Consider the following 17,422-nt stretch of genomic DNA (forward strand, 5'->3'; position numbering starts at 1 on the left):
GGCTATTTTTCAGATTTTCTTTCTTATATTCAAAAGCTTACTGTAATGTAACTAGGTGTGGTTTTCCATTTTATATTCATTATGTTTGAGGTTCATAACACATCTTGAATCTGTGGCTTTAATGACTCATCAGTTTTGAAAAATTCTGTCAGTATTGCCTCACATATTGCTATCACATTTTCTATCCCTCTCTGGAACTACAATTATAAAAATATTAGGTTTCAGAGTTTCCCAAATGTTTGTAATTTTTTTCTATGTTTTCCATTTATTTACCTTTCTCTTCTTCAGTGTGAATATTTTGTCCTGATCTATCTTTCAATTTCCTGATCTCTCTTCAACTTTTTTCTAGTCAATTTTAACCCCATTATTGCACTGTAATTTCAGCTATCACATTTTTCAGTTCTAAAATTTCCATTCAGTTAATTTTTATAGTTGTTGATTCTTGCCAAGATTCTCCACTTTGTCTTTTGATTTCTTGAATATGTTAGTTACAGTTATTTTATTTTAAAGCCTATATCAAATTTTCTAGATTTTCTAGATTTGCTATAGGCCTCTTTCTACCATAGGTTTAGTCTCTTAGTTTATAATTATTATCTTCTTATGTGTGTTTTTTTAAATTAAATGCCAGGTAACATATGTTAAAAATTACAGAGGTAATTTGATGCTTTGAATGATGTTATCACTCTCCTAAGTGGACTTGGTTTAATTTTTAATAGACAGGTAGGCTAGGATACTAGATATTTGATATCATCTTAATGCAATTATGAATTCAAATGACTTGAATCTGGGCTTCATTGCTTATAATTCAAATTTACATTTACCCTTAGTGTGTAGCCATTTTCAGTCACAACGAAATGTTGCAGTCCTTTTCAGAGCCTATCTATATTGCTGATCTCTAAATTCCAATTTTTTTCCAGTCCCTTGAGTATTCTAAAAGTTCTGCTCAGCTACATTTTTTTGGGATTTAGAACACCTTGAGACAAAAAGTAGTATCAAATCCTGGACTCTTGATTCTGAACTCTTTTCTACCTTAGTCTTTGTTCTTAAAATCTTTATTGACATAATAATTCTTTAATATTTTCACATAGTTTTCTTTTTTAAAACTTACTTTCCCTAGATTGATAGTTGTTCTTAGTAGGAGGATTGGTCCAAGACAAATATTCCAAATTTGCCACTCACAGAATCTTTAATGGTTTCAAAATAAAGATATCACAGACAATAGTCTCTGCTTTTTATATGTTATTGTTCTATGCCAATAAAGGAAGCAATAGTTTACTACAGGGAATTAAATAAAAGTTCTTGTAGGTAATGCCAGAAGGTGAGAGTAATATACCCCAATTTGAAAATAAATTTATTCTCAGAACTAAATTGTGAAATTTAGAACTTAGCAGGGAGAACAGCCTATTCCTGACAGACTGTCTAATTTATTTCATGAAAATGTCTTCAGTTAAGCCTGGGAAAAATGTCACTGTTGCATTTGAAAGTGTGTTTATTGGCAAGGGAGTCTGACTGAAAAGGTAGCCTCTGGGATCAGAGATACAGTACAGTTTTTTCAAGGTATTATGAACACTTAAATCTCTGATTATAGTAGTCTTTATGGTCAATAGAAAAATACCTATTTGCAGCTGAACTCTTATTGATACTTCCTGTTGATACTTTTGAGTCCTGACTAGGTCATTCTTCACCAACAAATTCTTTATTATCAACTTTAGTTTCTGTCTCTTTTACTCCTCCCTCTCCTCCTCCACCATCATCCTGCCAACTCTAGCAGTTGAAAAACTCCTACTTTCACTGCAAACTTCTTAGGAGTGTTCTCTGAGCTAATCTTCTTCCTCTGTTATCTTCTATAAATTAGTCTAGGCTTTTCTCTGCTCATGGTCTCATTTACTTCTTTTTAGCCTTTTTCTGGAATTCATTTGATTTGTATTATTTTCTGTCATTTCAAAGAGTGTTAGGGAAGGAAGGAAGTGTACATAGTTACCATTCTTCCATCTTGAATTCAAATCTGAATTTGTTGTAATACAGCTTTTTTTCCACATAATTAAATTAATATTTATGATTCCATGTGAATTTAATTGAATTGCTGATGAATTTTACTTTATAATTTACTGTTTTGTAACTTTATAACTTATTGTTAGGTAAAACATTGTAATTATAGTTAAATAAACTTTTTAGTGATTGATTCTTCTAGCCAAATTTTGAAAGTAATAGTATTTTTTAAATCTTGGGATTAGACTATGTTTTTGTTTCAGGAATAAAAAAAGAGCAGGAAATCTAGAGCCCAGGAATTTGATTATGCTTATAAAAGTTTCTTTTATGAGGTTAATTGATCGAAAATGCCATCAGTTAATTTATGAACTGAATGGACAGGTGAAAGTTTAAATGTACATTTTAAAAATAAAAAATTAAGTTTAGACATTTTACCTCATTTCGTATTTTAGTAAGTGTACATTTCCTTTGCAAAACTTAAGTTTCACACTAAACATTGGCAATGACATTCTATTTTTAAAATAATAACACTTTTCCTTTAAAAGATGTAACATAAGTGTTTCTAACAGTTAGATAACTGGATTTTAGTTTCTATAGCTGGGCAAAGGAAAGGGTTTGACATATTTTTCCCCCAATTTTACGTAGAGAATGTGCAGCTCTATGAAACGTGATAACAAAAATAATAGTGCAGTGCTAGTTGGAGGGAAGCATTTTCTTTTTCAGAAATCAATAGGAAAAGCGAGTGAGCCTATTTCTCACCTGAGGCAAATCACCATTACAGAACAGAGGACTGCTCATCTAAGAGGGGCAGCCATGACACACATTCCATCAGTAACTATTCAAGGTTAGGAGCAATGACCAATACTAGGGAGAGGCTAATTAAATTAATTCTGCGGGAAAGTGACACGATGACTCAGTGTAATCAAGATGCTCAAAGGCTTTCCCTTTACCCTCCGTTTTCAGCATTACCCAGGCTCTTCAGCATCTCACTCACATACTTAATACCTGGTGTGTGATACCTGGTTCCACTGGTCTCCTTGCTTTTAAGCTGCAATGTGAATATTTGACTTGTTCTTTGATTGATGAGTGCAGCAGGAAAGAAATGTAATTGCTTTGACTATGCGGCAGTAAATGGATACTTTCTTTGGAAACTCAACTTGCTTCATTTAGACTCAAACATGCCAAGCAGATGCAGATGATCAACGCACAGCATATGATACAAGCAAATATCTTTCTCTTTTATGTTCCGTTTTTAATGTAATAGCAAACTAACATCTGTTGTTCTGAGCATCACAAATCTGTTCTTTTCAATGTAAAGGTTTGCTGAGCATTGATATTTTACTAAGAATAGTTTTTGTGTGGCAATTAAACTATACCATATTTTTATGTCAAATTCAAATATTTTTTGGAAAGGTCATTGTTGTTTGTGTGTGACCTGAGCTGTACTGCTATGATAGATGTAGTTAGAAGGTAAAATTCTTTAAATGATAATATTCTGGGGAGTGAATGAGAGGAATAAAGAAAAGAAAAAAAGGTAATTGGTGTTTATGGGATAATCCAGCCTGTCGACATCTTTTCATACATTCTTTGAGCCATTCTTTACAGAAAACATTTGTTCCACATAAGAAATGCTACACAATACTGTAAAAATTTGAATATCTGTTATGGTATTATTTGGTGTATCTGTGAGCCTTTTCTGGCTCTCAAGATAGACCCTTGAATACAATAAGTAATGGTATTAGAATCTTTCTCTGAAGCATAGAATCATAGGTTGCAAGATTCTTTCTAGTGCAATAAAGAAATATTAGAATAGACAGAAAAGGAAAAACCAAGAGGTTTTTTTTAAAAAAAATCACTTCAACATGACCAATATTATTTCTAAGGGTAAGTTAGTTCGTATGTTCAGAGAGTAGCATAAATAAATTAAATTCCTGCATAAGGTACACCTGATGGAAATATCTTAGTTGCATTGAATGTCTCCATGTTTTGCTGGCATTAACATTGTTAGCTGCAAAAAGAACAAGGTGAAACAGCATGGCTTGAGGCTACATAGCTTCACTTTCAGAAAATCCAACTCAATATGGATCTTCTGCATCACCCATATGCTACCTTTTAAAAAAAATCAAAATGATAAATAAAATAAATACATAAACCTGAATATAAAATGAGCCAATACCAATAATCGCTATTATTATTGATTCCAATATTTTATCTAACAACTAACTGAAAAATTTTGAAGTCCATTTACGACAGAGCATTATTTTTAAGGGCACAATAAATGATACATTTTTCATTTATAAGAAAAAGTGTTACTCAAAAGATTCTTAAAAAATAGGATTTCTCATGAGTTATAATGCCTGAAGCTGTGGCTTTGGGTATTATGTCCTGCTGTCAGTCCATTTTTCAACCCTACAATTCAATAGCTTTTTTTGTTAAAAATTCTCTTTTATCTAATAACTTATGTATAGGTACATGCATACATACTTATATACTCAGGAGAATTGTAAAATACAAACTTCATAAAGAAATTGAAGGATTAACTTAAACAAGAAAAAGTTGAAAGATTGAAAATTTTATTTTTTGTTTTAATAAAAATGAAGCACCTGTTCTGCCATAGTATAAAATAATAATATAGGAAAAAAAGTCAAGAATGTGGCACTGTATTACTGAAATTTCCAAAGCTATCAAGCATTCCCGTTGAGAATGATTGGACCTATTGAGATACAAAAGAGCAGCTGGGGACATTTGAAATGGCAATTTATATTTCATGCTACCCTGGTCAGAGACGTGAGCAGCAATGTGAAATAATACAACAATGCTTAAATCAAGCCAGGATGCTATCAAAAAGACATGTTAGTATCTTACTAACTTAGTATATCTTAGTAAAAGTGGGCATCAATACAATTAAAGATATAAATTGTTTGGATGAGATATCTACAGTTTCAGTTAATAGTAATTAAGAAACTAGAAATAACACTCAACACTTATTATGTACGTTAATTTTGAAATATGTAATTAGTGAATATTACATTGATTTATGTTTTAATGTCCCACAATTAAAAATATTAACTGTAGCATTATGTAAATTAATATTTATTTAATTAGAAAGTGCTCTATTTGAGCAAAAAATTATTTTCATCTGGGGTAAATAGGTCATTTGAGGGGAGGAGTGGATGAGGGAGCAAGGAAGTTTTTATGTTTAGTTTTTTTTTTTTTTCCTCATGGTCATACAAATTTTTAATGATATAGAAAAAGAGGCTAATGATACAAAGTTTTAAAAAGCAGGATACAAAAATAGATACAAAATAGGATTTTTCATATTTTGAGCCTGATGTCATATAGATAAACACAAAAGAGTAGGAACAAAACTGGAAAGAAATGTGCCAAAAGTGATAACAGTAATTTTTTTTAAAGACATTTTACCTATGAATAAGTGGTAGCAATTAATGCCCACGTGGTAATTCAGTTTGAAGAATACATCAGGTTCTTAGAAGATATCTCTGTTCATTCTTTTATAAATGTAAAACCAAACTTAGCCAAATATCAGACAGAATATTTTCCACTAAGGTACCCGATGTCTATTTTATTTGTTTTGTTTTTAATTGTTTGCTATATTGGGAATCCAAGTTGTCTAGAACTTTTATATGAACATTTAGTAAGTATTCTCATAGCTACTTTGAAATGTTATACAGTCCTTTTCTCTTGAACGTGATCTGGATATTATAAATAATCATATTAATTCTAACTTTGCTTTTATAAATGACAAGCTGAAAACAATTGGAAAATTGAAAAATTCTCCAAAATATTGAATTATTACATATAATTAATATCTGATTTGCCAAAGCTTCAGCTATGGTGTATTCAACAATAAGGTTTTATATACCTGATTTCAAAATAGAGTACATTATCAATTAGCTTGAATGGATCATACCCTGAATTGTTTCTTTCATTACCGGGTTTATTCCTATTATTCTAGAGTAATTGTGTAGGGATGTAATTATGTTATGAAAGATGAAGTAGAAGATGAAGATAAATATAATAGAAATGGCTTTTGAATTTTTCAACATTCTGCTTATTTCTGTTGTTGCCTACATTGGAATATAAAGGGATCATAGCCTTTATAAACCATTCTACGGTCCAGAGGTGTTTCACCTGATCTCTATCATGACACAGAATATATCTGACTGATGTATTTGTAAGCTTGGGTTTAGGGCAATTCTCTAGGGCAGTCCCTGTATTGTCTTTTTTTTTCTCATTAAAAAACCCACAAATTGAATGTAACCAAGGGAGGGTGATGTATAAGAATAACCTTGAACTATGCTAAGACAATGTTTTATAGTAAAGTAAATTATCTCATGAATTTTGATGCTTTCAGTATTATTAGGGACAAATTATTTATGACATACCATTGCATTATGGTACTGGATGAGAACTACTGATAAAATTGTCAATGGTTTTTCCTTTAAAATTCTTATGTCACTTTTGATTCTTGGCTGCTATGGTTTGACAGTGTTATATCTTCTAATTTAAAATAATGGTCAGGCACACATTTGGAATGACCTGGTCAGCTAGAATATGCTGCTGTCAGAATACTTCAGCTGCAAGAATCTCTTTTATATTCCATTAAAGCACCATTTAATTCACTACAGCTCTTCTTTTCTGAAGGTTGCCCAAGATTTCTCCAAAATTGAACACATATCTAAAAGATGTTACTCACAGAAAGAATTTAAATATTACTAAATTTATAGACTGACTGCAATTGAATTGAAGTTTTCATGTTATACAGAGTTCTTGACCCTAGGAAGGTCATAGTCTATTGTAGGTAAATATAAGGCATGACACAAAGTGTGCTTATATTTAATTATGCTTAATTGTTTTTCTCATATGTACAATTTTTCACAAAAAATCAGAATAAAATTTGAAAATCTGAGGAGCAGATACTATCTTTCTTCATAAAATTAGTACCCAACTCTCCAAGTTTACCACCAGAAAGGACAGCTCTTGCTTTTCTGGTTTTGTTTTTATGTTTCTGAGAGTATAAGGACTTTGAGTTTGGCTTTCCCATTGGGGTTCTTCCTATAAGTACCTTCGTTATTGAACTAACATTAGACTGGTGGGTGAAGGTGAGAATGAGAGAGAGAAGGAGCCAATCACTCTTCCTTTATTTATATTAACATTAATGAAGATGGTGATGGTGATGCTAATGTTTAAAGAATTAGCTTATATGTTTTGGTTGCTTACTGTATGCCAAGGGCACTGCTCTGTGTATATTATTTCCTTGTATCCTTATGACAATCCAGTGGGTTGGGGACTGTTACCTTGTTCCATTTTATAGATAAGGAAACAGAGACTTAAAGATTGTATGTCATTTTCCCAGGATCACAGAGGTAGATCCAAATAGTCAAACTAAGATTTGAACTCTAATAATGCTAGTTTAAAAAATATTTTTAATGATATATCTGTAAGGTATTATATATTAAGAACCAAAATAAAGACCAAGTACATTATAAAAAGGAAAACAAATACAAATATTAACATGGATGTAGACCAATCTTTCCCAAAATGTGTTCCAGAGAATATTAACAGATATTTTGTAAAGCATCTCTTAATAAAAAAAGGAATTCTAGATTTCAATAAGATTGGGGACCATAAGCTTACATAAAATTAAACAAGATTCTTTATTGCTTGATTTTTCAGAACATTTATTAGGTAGATCACTAAAAGGAAAATATATAGTGTTTCCTAGACTGCCGTGCATTTAACTTTTTCCCTTGAGCAACTTGCTTTGGGAAATCTGATTCACACAGTAAACATGTCAGCATTTCATATTTTCAGAATGACTTAACCATTCTAATAGGTCTATAGTGATATATTATTGTTTGTTAAATTTGTATTTCCTAATGGTGAATGATGTTGAACATGTTTCAGTATGCATATTTGCCATCTTCTGGGTGCTCTTTGGTACAGTATCTTATCAGGTATTTTTCTCATTTTCAAGATTTTTATGATTTTTTTATTGTAGAATTTTTAAACTTCATTGTATATTTGGAAACAGTCTTTTATATGATATGGATTTTGCAAAACCTTTCTCCCCTAGAGACTTTTCACTCTGTTAACAGTGAAGTTTTTAATTTAATGATAAATAACTTATCAATTGTTTTCTCACATTGATTATAGTTTTGATGTTATATCTGAAAACTTATCACCAAAAGCAAGTCATGTAAATTTTCTCTTTTTATAGAACTTTCATAATTTTACATTTACATTTATGTCTATGGTTAACTTTTATTTAATTTTGTGTAAGTTGTGAGGTCTTTGTCTAAGTTCATGTTTTTGCATTGAATATCCAATTGTTCCAATACCATTTGTTGAAAAGATTATTCTTTCTCTATTGAATGCCTTTGCATTCTTTTTTTAAAAAAACAATTGAACTATCTTTGTCAATTGACTATTCCTGGGCTCTCTGTTTTGTTCCATCAATCTTTAAATACATTCCTTCACCAATATCATGCTGTCTTGATTACTATAGCTTTCTGGTAAGATTTGAAATTAGATGGTGTGATTCCTCCAACTTAGTTCTTCAGGATTGTGCTGGCTATTCTAGGACTTTTGCCTTCCATACAAACTTTAGAATCAGTTTGTTGCTATCTACAAGGCAGCTTGCTGTGATTTTGATTGGAATTACATTGAAACTGTAAGGTCAAGCGGGGAAGAACTGATAAACTAACAATATTAAGTCTTTCAATATATGAACACAGAATATCTCTTTGAAGTTTGGATGATGTTTGGGATCTATTTGTTCAAGGTCTAGGTCTTTCTCATTCCCTGTAATAGATTCCTACATTAATGGCCCCCAGTGAATCTTGCCTCTTGGTATTCATGCCTGTTTGGAGGTCACCAAGACCACCTTCAGTTTCAATGAGTCATTATAAGGATACATAAGACTGACATTAGCTGTTACACTCATGGTTACAGTTTATTACTATGAGAGGATATAGATGAAAATTGGCCAAGGAAAAAAGGTACATGAGGAAATGTCCAGGAAATACCATGGACAAGCTCCTTGGTGTCCTCTTCCCGCGAAGTGGCATGGGCATGCTTATTTCTCCCATAAACACTGTGTGGAAACACACTGAAGTGTTGTCAGTCAGGGAAACTCACCAGAATCTTGACATCTAAGGTTTTTATTGGGGGTCACTGCATACTTATGTGACTGATCTCAACAACTCAGATTCCAGACTCCCAGAGTAAAAACAAGCATTCACCATAAATAACATTTGTTAGCATAAACTATATGAAGAAATTGGTACACAGCATGTTCAGTGCCTTAGGAATACAAAAACAGTCATTTACCATAAATGATATTTTTAGCATAAATTATCTCATCAAAATGGTACACTGTAGTAGAAGGCCTCAGGCATACAAAAACACTCACATCAGGCAGAATATTTCAAGGGCTCAAAGCTCTTTTCCCAAATCTCAATCCTGAGGACAAGTATTTTCTTGGAAATGTGTGGCATTGATGAAGTCCAGACCTGCTGAATTAACTCTTACCTGCACAATGCCTTTGTGTAGTTCCATCCCATATTGACTGTGTGCTTGGCCTTGTGATTTGCCTTGACCAATGGGGTGTTGCTAACTGAGACATAAGCACTGGGCTCGATATTGATATATGCTTGTGCTTGCCTTCTTGGAAATCTTCTGCTATGTAAAGAAGCCTCATTTAGCCTCCTTGAGATGAAGAAATGAAGAGAAGGTTCATCCATTTCATCTACCCCAGCTGAGCTCAGTCAACCCATCAACTTATAGGAAATAATGACTCGTTTTCGTTTTAAGCCATTAAGTTTTGGAGTAATTTATTATATAGCAAAAGATAGCTGATATAGAAATTGCTTCTAGAAGTTGGACCAACCCCAGAAGGAAGCTGATTGATTGGACTGAGTCTATTCTGTCTTTGAAGTCAGAAGAATAAGGTGAGAACATTGACTTCAGAGCACAGTCATAATAATGTCTTTTCAGGACAGGAAAAAAAGATAAAAACAAACTAAAATAAAAATATATAGGCCATAGAGTGGGTAGTGCTATATTGTTTGTGAGGAGGGTACAAATATTGATAAGTATGCATGTTAACACTTGTAGAGTGACTTCTAAACAAGTGCAGAGAAAAAGTTGAATAAAGTAAAAATAATATATTCACCATGAGACAAAAAGAAGGAAAAATGTAAAAATCTGAGAAAAAAAGCATAAAATAAGATGGTCAAAATAAATCTAACCACAGGAGTAATCTCGATATATGACTAGACTAAATGTTCTGGTTCAAACATAAATGGATAAAAATCAAAATCTATTTATATGTTTATCATAAAGAGATATAAAAAAAACATAGATAAAGAAGAAACTTCAAAATCAACCAGAGGAAAAAAAAGACACATTATATACTTGGAAAAATAAAAGAAAATATAGTTAAATTTATCCATAAATTATGAAGATCAGATTCCAGTGAAACCACATCTGTGAAGTACTGAAAGAAAAAACCGTCAGTCGAGATTTTATATTCTCTAAAAATATTCTTCAAAAATGGAGGAAAAATTAAGATATTCTCAGAGAGATGATACCTGAGAGTATTCATCAGATCTGTGTAAGAAATGCTGTAAGAAGTTCTTTAGGCTAAAGGGTAATGGGATTCCAGCTCTTTAACAACGAATAAAGAGCACCAAAGTAAAAATCTGGATAGATCAACGTAGAAGACATTTTTAGTACCTTTGTAAATCACCTTGTAAATCACTTTCTGTGTCTCTTTCTCTTTTTCTGTGTGTGGATGTGCATGTATGTAATTATATTTCTTTAAAAGACTATTGACTCTTTAAAGCAAAACTAATAAGAAGGTAGTGTGGGGTGTATAGTATGCGTGGTGGTAAAATGTAAGACACAAGAAGCACAAAGGCAGGGGAACAATGATAAAAATTAGACTGCTTTAAGGGTCTTACCCTGTTTGCTAAGTAGTGCAATAGCATTTGAAAGTTCCCAAAAAGCTTTCTGAGAAGGGGATTGGTGCGCTGGATGTTTATTGGGAGTGCAGCTGTAGAAGAGCCGGGGATGCAACGTGATGAGGGAAAGGGATATATGTGATGAAGAACAAATAAAGCCTCCATGCACCCCGTGGGTGCTCTGGAGCCGGCAGGGTCCTTTAGATTTGTTCTAAGTTGGGAGGAGGGAGCCAGACCTTTTCGCCCCTGGGATGAGCAGTCATTAAATATTGACTGCCCTGGGAGCAGACAAGAGCTTTGAAGAGGTAGTTTTCTTTAACGGAAGTAATCCGAGAGATAAGGGATGGCTGAGAGCCATTGGACAGCTGCTTTTCTCTCAGCTGGAGCCATGAAACATGGCACCTTCATTTCTGAAGGGGCAATGGCTGGGGTAACACAACATCCACTAAAGGACACAAGTATGTGTTAGTAGGACGAGGGAAACTAGTAGAAGTATGTATTCCAGAGTCTTAATGGTGGTCACCTCAGGAGCTTGGAACTGGAAGTATGTTTGTGTGTGTGTGTGTGTGTGTGTGTGAAAATATTGATTTTTTTCCTTATATATCTTTCTACCATTTCCTCTTTTATGAATGTAACTTCTGACAATAGTTCTTAAACTCTGTAAAGACTCACTAAATGGTATTTTAATTTCAGCATTCTTTTGCATTTAATGCTGGTTATGTTTCTTTAAAGACAATGATCATAGTCATACCAATCAGAATTTAAAGGAAAATAAGAATATCTCTTTATTGAATTTGAAAGTTTCTCTTATCTATATTCAGTTCGTCAGATTTTCTTTTCATTCTTAAAGTTGTGAGTGGGAGAAAATACTATTCTTGCTACCTAGGTTGCCAACCAAAGATAAGTATCTTTGAGCAGAAAACCAATTAGTAGTTATTCTTATGCTGTGGTTGCATGTAAGAATGCTTCATGCTGGGAAAAAAAGAAAGAAAAAAAGAAGGAAAGAAAGCTTAGTGCACCATTAGCCAATAATAGACTTTCCTTTGGCTCAAGGAAGTTCCTGATCATAGTCTCAATCCTTACTTCAATTAAATTTCTAGCTTTGTGTATTTTATTTTTTTTAAACATCAATAATTCTGAACTGATGGATTGGAAAGGCACGTGGAGGAAACTAGTTCATAGTCCAGGATGAATAACTGAAATGGATGCCAAGAAGACAGCATGTTTTTCTGTATCAAAGTTATGTTTAAAGATATGTTAGTACATTTCTATTTCCTTTAGTTTAAAAGGAGTTACAATGGACAAATATGGAGCCAACTAGGGTGTTAGAACCAATAGTTCATTATTTTAAAAGGAAATTTGAAAGAGAATAAATGTGATGCTTGTGAGTAGATTTATGCACAAGAATCATTTACAGATATTTCTCTAACACAAGTGATACATAAAATTTATTTGTATGTTGATAAGGCAATTTATATTCCTACTGACTAAATATTACTAAGTCCAAACATCTCTTAGCCATAATTTCTCTCACCAGCAGTGGCCAATGTCCTCATTCAAAGCATATGAAGGTAAGCTATTTTTTAAAATCATATATATGTTGCAAAGTAGTTATTCAAAGTGTAACTGACATTGCATCAGTAGATTTTGAGATATTTTATTTTTATTTTTAAAAGGTAATGAAATTTCTGTATTTTCTGTGGCAAATTAATAACACCATATACCACTTTGAATGCAATATTGATTATATCACTTTGTAAAATCTTCTGCCTGAGGTTTAAGTTACTGACTCTGGCATCTTATTCGTCTGATAATTGCATTTCAATTCACTTTGGGAAACTATGCCTGAATTAATTGAGTCATTACAGTTAAAGTTGGTAATAAACAATAATAGGAAATATTTGCCTGTTCAAGTGCTCTTATGCCCTTAACCATTTTGAATTATTAAACCATTGAAATCAATACTGCTCACTTATTTTTAATAATGAATTCAATGACATAAAAGTAAACAGTTTTAGGAAATGACTTTCTTTTTGAAGCCCAGCACATGTTGCTATGTATGAAGAGTGCAGAATGAACTTGCAGCAGTTTTTGGCAGTTTTAAACTTATTGTTAATTAACTTTTCTGCTCAAATTCCTGCAAGCTCAACTATAGTTGATGAGTTATCATGCTACAGCCAATAAATCCTGAAGTAATTTCATAAACATAGTTATTTAACCTAAATTGGATTCTCCATCAATTGAGACAAATCAATTTTTAAATGCCATAATGTTGTGCGTTTTAATAATGCTGCTTTATACTTATATTGGTTCACACTTAGGGGCTTAACATTTATGCATTCTAATATTTCTGCAGAAAAGTATTCAAAATAGAATTATTAATGGAAATGTATATTTAAAGTATATTTATTTACCAAAATTGAAACGTAAAGAAGATATACTGAGCTCTAGTACAAAGAGAAGTGAACTCTGCCTCTGGGGGCCTAAGCTGTAACTTCAACTCTACCGTCTAACATCTGCATGAATGCCAACAAGTAATTCAATTTTCTGGGGCTCAGTTTATGCCTTGGCAAAATGGAAATAATTCACTGAATTCTGGTAAAGATCAAGAGTTAATGTATCAGAAGTGCCTTATACTGCATAAAGAGTTTCACAGTTTTTATTGCCTATTATTTTTGTCTTTTCCATGTATTTAAATTTGTTAAATTCACATTCTATATTTCTATATAGCTATATTTTACGTGACTACAATGACTCCAAATTTGTTACCAAGATAATCATGGACTGTATATAATTTTTTTTTTAATTCAAGATTTAAGCTGGCTGGCTTCAGGGGTTTCTATCTTTATCCATAAGATGTGGAAAATGGTCCCTTAGATAGAAAAATATGTAAAGAATATCCTAGGTTACAGAAAATCTTTCTGGATTAAAACTGGAATATTTGATTCTGAAAAAAATCTCAGTAGTGATGATTTCTTATTAGTTTAATCAATTTTTAAATAAATCCTCGGTCAAAGGAATATGTGTTTAAAATACGTATTATATCACGATAAAGAGAACAAATAAAATTCTACTAAAAGCTTAGTTTACTATTTTATAAAAAAAGTAATGGGGACGGGAAAGAGATTGATTTATTTTGTTTCTGGATAGCTATTTATTGTATTAAGTGTGACTAAATAATTAATTCATTCATTTACTAATGCCACCATGTATTGATTATACATTACATGTTCATTGCTAGATGCTGACTCTGCAAGGATGTGAAAAAGTGGGTCTACTTTTATACACTCCTAACATAGGGAGGGACGCCAACTTGTAAGAGATGATTACAGCGACGGACTATGTGCCATGACAGGCACATGTCTGAAAAGGAGAGACGTAATTGAGAATATTGGGCTACCTTCCTAGAGAAAGACAGATGTGGAGCCAGTATTAACTAGTCAGTTTTACAAAAAGCCCTCCAGTTTTATCTGCTTCTCGATTTCTTTTTCAGTGAAAGATTTTAGTACTATGCTATATTTATATAAATCTATGGTATGATTTTTAATATTTTGCTTATGTCATGTAGAATTTTAGGTGATGTGAAGATCCTATCCTCTAGTTTTACATTCCCAGCTTATAGAGGGTTACACAGACGCCACAGCCCCAGGTTTGTTCTTGGAAGTTGTAGGGCCAAGAAGTGGGCATGCTGACTTCAGTCCAGGGTGCTGCCTCTCCTCAGATGTCTATTTTCACATTATGTTCTTAATTCCATCTAAATTCAGAAAGCACATGAAATTCAAACATATCTGTGTCATTTGTGTTTTAATTTTGTATATTCATGGTTTGGATCCAGCTTTATTACATCTACTTTTGGCAACTAGGAATTGATGAAGGATTGAGAGAGAGAGAGGAGAGAGAACGTTGCTTACATTATTCACTTATTCACTACAGGTACCGAAACAATTCACCAATGTAGAACACTGAAAAAAGAAAAGAAAAGAAATTCTCTGGTTATTTGGAGAAATGTGATTTTGGTTGTTGGATTTGTAAAGGTTATGAACTGAATGATTTGAATCCATCATAAACCCTCAAATTCCTACTCTGACCAGAATATAATTATATTTCTATAGCCTTAAAAAGGCAGGAATCTATGAAATTCAAGAAACATTAAATTAATTTAAGTGTAAAATTTTGGTGCTAGCGAAAACTTTGCCAATAGTATAAGGTGTATGTAAGTTCTTTCATGACTGAATGCTTGTTTGTTTGTTTTTTTTTTCCCCCCTCAGATATCATCCATTTTTCTGCCCCTAGGACACTGTGCACTGATTTTTGAGGTCAGGGTAGGAGCAGATTCCTTTTATGCCCTGGTTCTTTATTTCACAGAAGTTATTTCTGGTTATGTAATAATGCTGTGACAAAGATTCTTTCCTCGAACAAGCTCTAAACAGGGTGCTCTGATACTGACCAAGTCCCTTGCTTGGGCATGTTCTCAAGAGCTCAGTTTTATCAAGAATCCCGTCGAGTTAGCCAGAATTGTCCATCTTCGATATCTATCCATGAATATCTACCTATCCATCAATATCTGACCAAATGCCTCATCCTGCATCATCCCCCAACTAATATCTGATCTCTCTGGCCTGCCTTCAGCAAGAATCCTACTAGGTTAGCTTAGCAAGAATTACCCTACCCTCTTAGTAATTTTCCACCTGCTGACCTCCCCACCCCTGCTCACACTCTGCTGGTTGGCTATAAATCCCAAGACTTCTGTGTTGTGTGTACAATTGAGCCCATACACCTATCTAGAGAGTCTCTATTAAAGTCTGCCTTACTGTTTTGACAAGTGTCAAAATAATTTTTTTCTTGAACAGCTACAGGTGAAAGAAAAATATTATTGGTGTTTCATTAGTTCTATGCATCTTGTAATGTAGGGCCCCAGTCAGGAGCTCCTGGTGCCCAGATGGGAAACGCCTGGGTGAGCCACACTTCCTGGGGGTTTCCAGGCTTGGTTTTCCTCCTTTTGCTTATCTCTCAGCAGCTAATATTCTACCTTACGGTGAAACTTTTAGATCATGAAAACATCATTATTTAGCCATTATAGTAGTTTTTAGTTTGTTTTGCTCTCTTGGAGGTGGTGAAATATAGTGGGTCACTCAGTAGACTTGGATTCAAATCCCAGTTTTTTCTCTAGATCAAAATTAATTGCTATTAGGTCCTACTATTACAAGCTTTCTTTTGAAATTATTATTGCTACCTAGTTCACCTTCTCTTGTAATGCGTAGAGATTTACATTTTCTAAACAAAATTAGGCTCTTCTGCTGTTTTAAAATGAGACCATATTTTCCATGTCATTTGTTAACAGTCATTTTTTTCTCTCTATAACACAGTGTACGAGGTAATAATTTAAATAATTTGTTTATGTTGGAAAGGATAACCCAATAATATTCATCATGGATTGGCTAAATTGGGTTTACATTAAGTTATTAAGGAATATGTGAGCAAATTGTAATAAATTCCTCCCAGATATTCAAGGTCATTCTATCATCCATGTTGCTAATCCAATTCTTCCACATATTTTTGGCCACTTAGTGAATTAATAGTTAAAATTATGCATTATTTTCTCACTGTTAGATCTTTTGCTAAATGTTTTCATGTATTTTCTCATTGAATTCTCATAACAGCTCTGTAAGGACTCTCCCATTATTTAAAGAATAAACTGAGGCAGAATTAAGTTGAGCGACTTGTCCAGAGTCACAGACTGGTAGCTTGTGGACCCAGCCTTGGGACTGAGGCAGTGTGACTGGAATTGGCCTTTTCACTCTTCTTTATGCTACCACATGAGCAGAGAAAAAGCCTGTGTCTAAATGACAGAATTAAAGCAGTGTGCTTCTGTTACACTATATATGTAAAAAATATATACAATATATAAAATATGTGTATTATATGTAAAGTATATATTATATATATTTAGTGTATATGTAAAACAAAATGGTAACATATTGTGCATGTTGTTTTACAGGCTGTTTTTTTCTCTACTCAGAAATATTTCTAAACATTTTTTCTGTGTTAGGCTTGATACTCTTCTCTAAAATGGCACAATAATAGTGTCATAGAATATCATAGAAGGAATAAACTACAATTTATTTAGCCATTCTCTACTTTGGAACATGTATAATGCTTTTAATTTTTGACATCATGGAGATAAATTCATGTTGACACATAGATAATTATCTGTTATAGATATATTTATAAAAAGAGAATTTTGGGACCAAAGATTTGGGTATATGTGGTGCCGAAGTGAGCACAAGGGACCAAAGATTTTGAGCATGATCTCTGAAAAGTCAGTTAACAGTTGAGTTTTTTTTTAAAAAAAAAAAAGTGCTTTATGGTGACTCCTAATAAACCATGCCCTTGTATAATTTCCTTCTCTTAAATACAGTTTAAACTTATGTCTTGTTCTAGTCAAT

Source organism: Eulemur rufifrons, chromosome 18, assembly GCF_041146395.1.
Source record: "Eulemur rufifrons isolate Redbay chromosome 18, OSU_ERuf_1, whole genome shotgun sequence".
NCBI lineage: Eukaryota > Metazoa > Chordata > Mammalia > Primates > Lemuridae > Eulemur > Eulemur rufifrons.